The sequence below is a fragment of the Leopardus geoffroyi genome, chromosome D3 (assembly GCF_018350155.1).
Source record: "Leopardus geoffroyi isolate Oge1 chromosome D3, O.geoffroyi_Oge1_pat1.0, whole genome shotgun sequence".
NCBI classification, from domain to species: Eukaryota; Metazoa; Chordata; class Mammalia; order Carnivora; family Felidae; genus Leopardus; species Leopardus geoffroyi.
In genome coordinates, this window is record NC_059339.1 from 27,222,908 (window position 1) to 27,231,561 (window position 8,654).

General features: G+C 54.7%; 1 protein-coding gene across 3 annotated transcripts in view; it reads right to left on the reverse strand.

Moving 5' to 3' along the window:
* The window catches only part of KIAA1671 (KIAA1671 ortholog), a 203,770-nt gene extending 196,063 nt beyond the window's left edge, over positions 1–7,707 (reverse strand). For 2 of the 3 annotated variants that reach the window (XM_045458791.1, XM_045458789.1), the window contains exon 1: positions 7,084–7,294. The gene's annotated coding sequence lies outside the window, so the exon portion shown is untranslated. Of the gene's footprint in view, positions 1–7,083; positions 7,295–7,676 lie in introns of those variants that run through there. The other variant, XM_045458790.1, reaches the window with a different exon arrangement.
* Positions 7,708–8,654: the final 947 nt, after the last annotated feature.

An 8,654-nucleotide genomic window follows, 5' to 3' on the forward strand; every position in this document is an offset into this window, starting at 1 on the left:
CGATCCACATAGGACCAATGTTTATCGTGTGAATGACTGAAAGAGTGAGAGAGTAACCTGCCACCCTGCGCCTAGCTTGGGTGGCCTCCACGAATACTCATAGCCATGGGCTCCTGAAGCCTGACGAGTGCCTCCACCACCAGCAGTGTGGATATCCCTTAAACGAAAAGTTTCCAGGCCTCTTTCCTGGCTGGACTGCGGCTGCCCCAGGTTTGGGAGCACAGCATGGTTGGCAAGGCACCTTGCCCCTCCCCAGCAAGTAATGCCTGCCCTGGGGAAAGAAAGTCATGTGAACAGGGACCCATTCACAGACAGCCCTCCTCTGGCTCCAGCAGAAGGGCCAGGGCACCTGCTCAGAAGCAGAGGTCCTAAGAGCATCTCTCTCCTCACTCCCTTCCCCCAAGGCCCTGGGGGTCCCCCGGACCAGAAGCAACCTCCCTGGGCCTTTGCAGACTAACGATAATACGAGATAACACTGACGGTAACAGCTGATGCCTGTACGTTCATGGCGCGTGCTGTGTATCAGCCCCTTTAATGAGGCAGGAGCTCGTGTCATGCCCATTTCACACATGAGGAAACTAAGACCTAAAGGGGCCAACTGCCTGGCCCAAAGCCGCTCGCTCAGCTGGAGAGTGGTGGCGCTGGGATTTGAACCCAGGCAGTCTGAATGCAGATTCCCTGCGATAGTCGCAAGGGGTATTGGGAAGAGCCAATTCTGCAGAATTCCTCATTCCACCCCTGGCAGGACCTCCTCAGCTCCACGCTCACAGGCACCAGGTGCTTCTCCTCTACTTCATCCCAACGGTCACAAGCACGGACCCCACATCCACTTTACAGACTGGAAAACTGAGGCTCGGAGAGGTAATGAGACTGGCCGAAGGTCACATGGCCCACAGGGGGCAGAGCTGGGATGTGAATGTGAACCTGACCCCTCCGAGGCTCCCCCTGGCCTCAGTGTGCTCACCCACTCCACGGGCCTCACTGGTAAGTACCACAGCTTGAGGAATGGTAAACCAAATCCAGAGCAAAACTCACCTTTGGGACAGTCATGCCCCACGTTTGCACCTCATGTCACAGACACGAAACATCTCCTTATCCAATACCACGTGTGAGCCTCACAGCAGCTCTGCCGGAGAGGGCATATTATTCCCACTTTCCAGATGAGCAAACTGAGGCTCAGAGAGGTGAACTTCCTGTCCTGGGTTATTAAGTCTAATCAGGTCTCCTTAGGCTCTGATGCATCCCACACAAATCATGTGCCACGGTTCTCACCGCCCCGCTTCTGGACAGACCCTCCACCCAGACTCCATCCTGCCCCGTCAGAAACCTGACTGTGACAGGTTATTACTGCTCAGAAAATATATACTCACTCCCTCTCAGCCTCCACTGGGGGAGTATACATCTCTCCGCCCGACGTTGGGCGTGGCCATGTGACTTGCTTTGACCAACAGAAGAAGGACAGAAGGGACACCCCCAGGTTCCTAGTAGAGGCTTTCGGAGGGCCCGCTGGGGTCCACTGAGCTCCTGAGTCCACCACCAAAAAGTGGCTGCCACCATCAAGATGAAGACACATAGGGCAGACACGCACCCAACTCAAAGCCTGATGTCCGGCCTGGCCGCCCAAGCCCAGTCAAGTTCAGTTCAGCCATCCGCTGACCCGGGAACATGGAACACACGGTGTGCCGTTAAAGGCCACTGCAATAGGAGAGATGCTTGTTACACAGTATTACCATAGGAAAACCTGACCAATGCAAAATCACATGTTTCTAGAGAGAAGCAGGTGGACTTTTGTGTATAATAGGCACATATCTTCCAGGACACGGTCCCCCGCAGGTTGGATGAAAACCCAAGGGCTGCAAAGTATGCTGCCTGCAGGGACTATCACCTTCCCTACTGTCACGCCAGATGTTATTCCCATGGCCACCAATCAGAGTCATCCACTGTTCCCTCCCTCCGATACATGCCAACAGGTTCTCTCTCCCACAGCCTTAGGAGGAATGTGAAAAGATCAACAGCTCGGGAGGGAAACTGGGCAGGCCAGATCAACATCCCAAACACCCTTTATTCCATCAGTTCCACTTCCTGGAATCTGTCCTGCAAGACTGCAATGCAATGGAATGCAAGAAGTGTGCAAAGACACAGGAACAGGGATGTGGATTACACCACTGTGTGCCACAGCAAGAATCCAAACAACTCATGCCCATCCACAGAGGATCCGTTCAACAACTAATAGCACCTTCAGGCTTTGGGGGTGTTGTTCAGCTTTTTTTTTTTTTTTTTTTAATTTTTTTTTTTTTCAACGTTTATTTATTTTTGGGACAGAGAGAGACAGAGCATGAACAGGGGAGGGGCAGAGAGAGAGGGAGACACAGAATCGGAAACAGGCTCCAGGCTCTGAGCCATCAGCCCAGAGCCCGATGCGGGGCTCGAACTCACAGACTGCGAGATCGTGACCTGGCTGAAGTCGGACGCTTAACCGACTGCGCCAACCAGGCGCCCCTGTTCAGCTTTTTAAGAGTAGGGTAAGTCCAAACATTCTGAAATGGGAACATATCCAAATCTATTTTTGATTTATGGATGAAACTCTTTGTTTTATAATTGCTATTGTTAGAAGAATATGTCTACACATATTGATTCATTTGTTTATTCCACAACTGTGGGCTGAAGAAACAAGCAAAGACAGGGTTCCTGCCTTCTTGGAGCACAAAGTCTAGGGGGAGGGGGCAACACCCCTCTACCACAACAAGTAACAAGAAAAGGAAGAGTAGCAATCAACACATGTGGAGCACTGACCATGTGCCAGGCCCTTCTCATTTACTCAGCTCAGCAACCCTCACCACCCACAATTTACCCCTGGTTACTACCGAGGGCACTGGGGCTCAGAGAGGTTAAGTCACCTGCCCAGGGTCACCCAGCCGATACGTGGCAGAACTCAGAGTCAATTCCTTCCATGTGGCTCCAGAGTGAACATAAAAGTAACTCAAGATAATCGGCAGAGGGTGATAAAGGCTGGCAGGGGGGACTGGCTTGCCACTTAAAACAGTAGCATTTGGCCATCTTTAAAGTTTCTGGTGTGTTACATGTTATTTTCACAATACAAAAAAATGTATATACGCAGCAAATGTATGTGTGTGTATCACTTCTGACTCAGTGACGCAAATATCCAAAGATCACGCTTTGAGGACATATTTATAATAGAGACAAGGCTACAGTACATTTCAAAGGTCCATTAACTGAGCAATTAACAAAGGGAGAGTAATAACTACCCTGTAGAAGTCAATCCATAATCATCTGCATACCTGTCTCCCTTTGCCTCTCTGCCACTTTTCCTCCCATGTGATCGACCAGATTCCTGAGGAGTGGATTCCTGAGGGCAGAAACTCTTTTGAACTGCCACATACAATGCTCGATAAAATATTCATCACACAAAGGAAAAAAATGTGCGTGCATGTGCTTGTGTGTCCCTCAATTGAAACAGTGTATCAGCATCCTTTTAAATGATAAGAGTTCGAGGGGCACCTGGATGACTCAGTCACTCAGTCGGTTAAGCATCTGACTGTGGCTCAGGTCGTGATCTTGCGGTTCGTGAGTTCCAGCCCCACGTCAGTCTCCGTGCTGACAGCTGAGAGCCTGGATCCTGCTTTGGATTCTGTCTCCCTCTCTCTGCCCCTCCCCCACTTGCACGAGCCTGCACGTGCGCACTCTCACTCTCTCTCTCTCTCTCCCAAAAGTAAACAAACATTAAAATATTTTTGGTAAATAAATAAAAGAGTTTGAGTAGCGGGAGTGGATAGGACTCCCCCAAGGCTCACTTTCAAAAACTGCAAAATCAAGGGTCCCCAAAACAGGCATCGCGCAGGTTTGTCGTGAAAAATAAAAAAAGAACAAAGAGTTTAGCCCAGAGCCTGGCACACAGGAAGGGTTCAGTGAACAGCAAGTATTCTGATGTGTTCTGTGCTTTACTTACATTCTCTCCAATCATCCCATTTCACAGAGGAACAAACTGAGGTTTTAAGAGGGAAGTGGCTTGTCTGGGGTCACACTTCTATACGGATAGGTGAGTGGGGCAAGGAATATTGAACTCCTAGACAGTGATCTTCCTGCCCTCTTTTATATCCCAAAGCTGGCAAAGCCTTCCTGCTTGAATACTTAGGGAGTGGCCGGGGGTGTAAAGAGAATTTTTTGCTGCCGATGGTCTTTCATTCATTCATTCAGCACACTCTGTGTTCTGGGCATAGCAGTTAGCATGCAATTCTCCGCTGAAGCTATGCCTTTGCCTGCCGCTCCTCCTGCTTGGAATGTCCTCTCTTTGCCTCCTACTCATCCTTCAAGACTCAGCTCAAGTGTCACCTGTGGCTGCCCAGCCCCCCACCTCCCCCCTCCCCCACCAGGTTGGGAGAGGCGCTGCCTGCCTGAAACACATCCCAGTGACAAGCTATAAAGATAATAATCATACCCATGACTTAGTGAGCACGGACCGGTGCAGACACTGTGCCTGGCACTTCCATGTACTGCCTCGTTGAACTCACAGAACAACCCTTCGGAGTGAGGGGAGTAGCTTATCATGAGCCCATTTTACAGATGAGGAAGTTGGGTCTCGAAACGAGAACGATGTCTCAGACCACAGCCGGGAAAGGCCCGACCAGGGTTTGCCCCCAGTAATCCTCCCCTCTCCCTCCTTTCTATCCCTGTCTCCTCCTGGAAGCCTCCCTGGGTTTATCCCTGCTGCACCCTGACTCAACCTCACCACCCTGAGGCTTCTGTACTCAACCTCACAGACTCCGAACATCCACAAGTTGCAATTTGGAAGCAAGTTCAAATCCCTACTCTGCCACAGTGACTGGCAAAGACCTTGCCACATTATTGATTCCCGCATCTATGAAATGGGAATAACGAGCCCCGTTCCCTCACACAGAAAGGTGGTGAGTTCAAGTGTGAAGTCCCAAGGACCTGGATGTTTATGTCCATCCCTGGGCAGGCAGACAAGGGGCACTCAGAAAGCCTACCCAGCTGCTACGCCTCCAGGAAGGGGTCTGCAACCGAGTGGCTCCCTAAATAGAATACTGACCAACGTCTGTATGCAAGTTCAGACAACGACCACCTCTCATCTGGATTTTTCTAGCACTCTCACTGGTCTCTCAGCCTCCTCAGAAAAGCAGAGCAAGCTTCCCAAAACACACATCTGACTCCATGCCCCTCCTACAGAGAAACATCCACAGCACCCCGCAGCCCTGGAATAAAGTCCAAACCCCTGGGAATAGTGAACCTGGCCTCGGCCAGCATCTCCTGCCAACACCCCATGCTCCCTCCTGTGTTTTCAGGCCGTTCTGTTCCCTTTTTCTGGCCCATAACACCATCCTCGTCCTGCTGGCAAGTTCTCCAAGAAACTAACCCCCCTGACCCCCATTCCGCTGCATGCCAGAAGGCAGGCATCACCCCCTCTGCTTATTATCAGAGCTCTCCCCTCCAGACAATTGCCTCTTTTCACCAGGCTTTACCCCTCAAGGTTATGACTGCTAGCCTCCTCTTTGACACAATGTCTTGAAATATTTATTGCATGTATGCATGCACGCACGAATGAATGAATGAATGAAGTATATTTAAAATACTCCTCTGGGGTTCTTTTTCTGAATTGGTCAAGAGATGTATCCTGGAGATGGTGCGAGGGAATATATGTTCAGGATCAGACAGTGGCCTGTTCCATTTTCCTGCCAAGGTCAGCCTTGAGTAAAAGCCCCCGGTACCTCCAAGGTGGGGGTCCTCCACCTTCAGAATCTGGGGTGTGGTTGCAACCCCAACATCAAGAATCAGCACGGCTGCCTCAGGGCCACAGCTAGAATGTAATGCCAGGAGGGCAGATCCTAACTTGCCCTGTGTCTGCCACATAGTAGGTACTCAAATACACACACTGGTTGACTGAATCAGCGGCCTCGTGTGTCCAGCACCGGAACCTGGCACTTCTCTTGGGTAACTGCGCCCTCGTCAAGCACGCAAATCCTTTAAAAAGGATTCCCCTTAAAACCACCAAGAGGGCACTGGTGTCTACACAACTCCCTTGGGAACCGTCCCAGGGATGAGAAGCCAGTGTCTAGAGGTGAATGCGTGTTTGTCCAGGAGCCTCCATGGATTGGGAAAGGGGAAAGCTGAGCTAAGGGACAAGCCTCGTCCAAATGCCCTGGTTACTGATTAGCCAAACTCCAGAGCTTCTCTCTCTGCGAGGGGGATCAGAGGGGCAATAAACCCCTTTGGAGCAAAGACCAAGTTAACCATCTCTCTAATCCTGCAGTTTAAAAAGACAGCAAGCTGCCTTTCTGGAGCTTCCCCTGGGATACTGTATGGGAAGTACAGGGGATGGGGCACGGGAAAGAAATGGCCACAGAATAAGAGCCCACTTATTAATTACAGAGTCCCTGTCTCATACCCATCACACCTATTAATCCCGCCGGCCACTCAGAAGACTTTGATCCCCCTCCCGATCCTACCCCATTTTGCTCCAAGGGGAGACGGGGCTCAGAGAGGTTAAGTGTTTTTCCCAAGGTCACAAAGAAGCTGCAAAGAAAACGCTCTTCCTTTGTGCAACAGGTACAGCCCTTTCCCTTCCAAAAGGTAATGGCTGCTCCTGGGTAGAGAAAGTTCAGCGCCGGCCGGCAGGAAGCCCAGGCCACCTAGGCGGCGCGCGGAGGTCACGCACCCCGCTACAGGACGCGAGCGGGTTTCAGGGCGCGGCGCCCCGGCTCCGAAGCGAGTGTGTGCCAGAAGGGTGTGGAGAGGTCGGGCTCGGGTGGGGGTCAACGGGCTACTTCCCTTCCCAAGAGCCCCGCCTGTGGCTCCGGGCGGCGCCACCAGCAAGATGAGGGCCTTCCGAGCCAGCCTAGGAGCAGGGGGGCTGAGCCTTAATCCCATCAGGGTGCTTCAGCCCTGGGAAGGCGCGCGGAGGGGAGCGCAGGCCCCGCGGGGAGGGCGCGTCCAGAGCCCCGGCGCCCGAGGGGCCCCGCGCGCTGCTCTCTTCAACGCCCCCGCTGCCCGCAGAATCCTCTCGCCCCGGGCTCGGCCTCGCGGACACCCCAGTTCCCCAGTGCCCACCTCCGGGCCTCCAACCCGCACGGACGTCCAGATCCTAGCCGCTCCAGACTGGGTGCCCCGGATCTCCGGCGATCCCCCAGCTCCCGGCTACAAGATTTCCTCTCAGGATCCACTGCCACGGCTCGGACAAGCGTGGAGAGGGAGAGGGAGAGGGAGAGGGAGAGGGATCAACTAGCTCCCAGTCTCCAATCACTGACCCCCGCCATTCTCAGGCTGGAGATCGAATGGCAGGGACCCCAGGCCGCCGGTGCCCGATCCACTCCTGGGATCGACTCCCAAGTCTTCAGCCTGGTGGTGCGGGATCCATTGGCTGCCCTGTGCGGGATCTTCCCGCGGGATCCACTCCCAAGTCTCGGGAGACCGATCCCCCGGCTCCCAAATCGGGATCCTCCCTCCACGCAGACCCGGAGCCAGGGGAGATCCACCGGGTCCCCACCTCTTCCCGGGCCAACTTTGCCAACTTTTCTCCCGGGGCCTCAGCCGAGGAGAAACTTGGCGGCCATCGCCCACCGCCGCCTCCCCAGCCCCTCCGCGGGCGGGGGACTGGGGGCAGACAGCCCGCCCCCACCGCCGGCGGCCGCCGCACAACCTACCCTGCAGCCGCCGCCGCCTGCCCGTGCCGCGCCGCCACCTGCCCGCAGCCCGCGGCACCTGCCCGCGCCGCCGCGGCCCCGCGCAGCCTAGCCTGCTGGGGGCGGGGCCTCGCGCGGGGAAGCGCCCCCCGTCGCCATGGGAACCGCGGCTGGCAGCGCCTGCGCGGAGGGGCCTGGGGCGGAGCGCGGCCGGCCAGACCCGCGAGCGCCTGCAGGCCCCTAGGCTAGGGTCAGAGGTCGCGAGTGCAGCGGGAACACTCCTCCCGGAAGCGCTCCGCGCCCGCCTGTGCGACCCCGCCGCGCGCAGCTTGGAACGTGCTCGTGATCCCGGCCCGCGTTCCCGGGACGACCCCCAGATCCCGGCCGGGATCCCCCGCAACGGGTACCGGCTCGCGGCGGGCCTGCCCTCCCGAGAGCCTAAGGCAGCCCGGGAACTCTGGAGGCGCTGGGTAAAGACTCGCCCTTTGAATCATCCCGGCGGCTGGCGCCAGCCCCAGAGCAAGAAGGATCTGCGCGAGGCGCCAGCGCCCCCTCGCGGCGGGCAGGGGAACTGCACCCCTTTTTCGGGCGTGTGGGAAGCTGTTCAGCACATTAGGGGGGTGGGGTGCCTACTGCGTGCGACGGCCGCTGCCATTGTGTTGCAGTGGGAAGCCAGACCCGTGAAGACTTTTGGACAACTTGAGAGAATCGTAGGATGCCACCCCTAAACAAGAAAATGCCTGTGTCGCTATCTTCCATTCCATACATCTTTATTAAGCACCTACAGCGTGCTAGGTGCTGGGCACCCAGTAGCTAAGCAGCTGGCAAGCTCCAGGCTCTTGTGGGACATTACACAAGTAAATTGAACTGCATTGGTGACAAGGTCTCCTAAGGAAATGCACCGGGCATGAATAACTGGAGGACCTAAAATCATGTGCATTTATTGAAGAGGAGTTAGACCTCGATAAAGGTGAGAAGAGAGAAAAAGGACATCACACT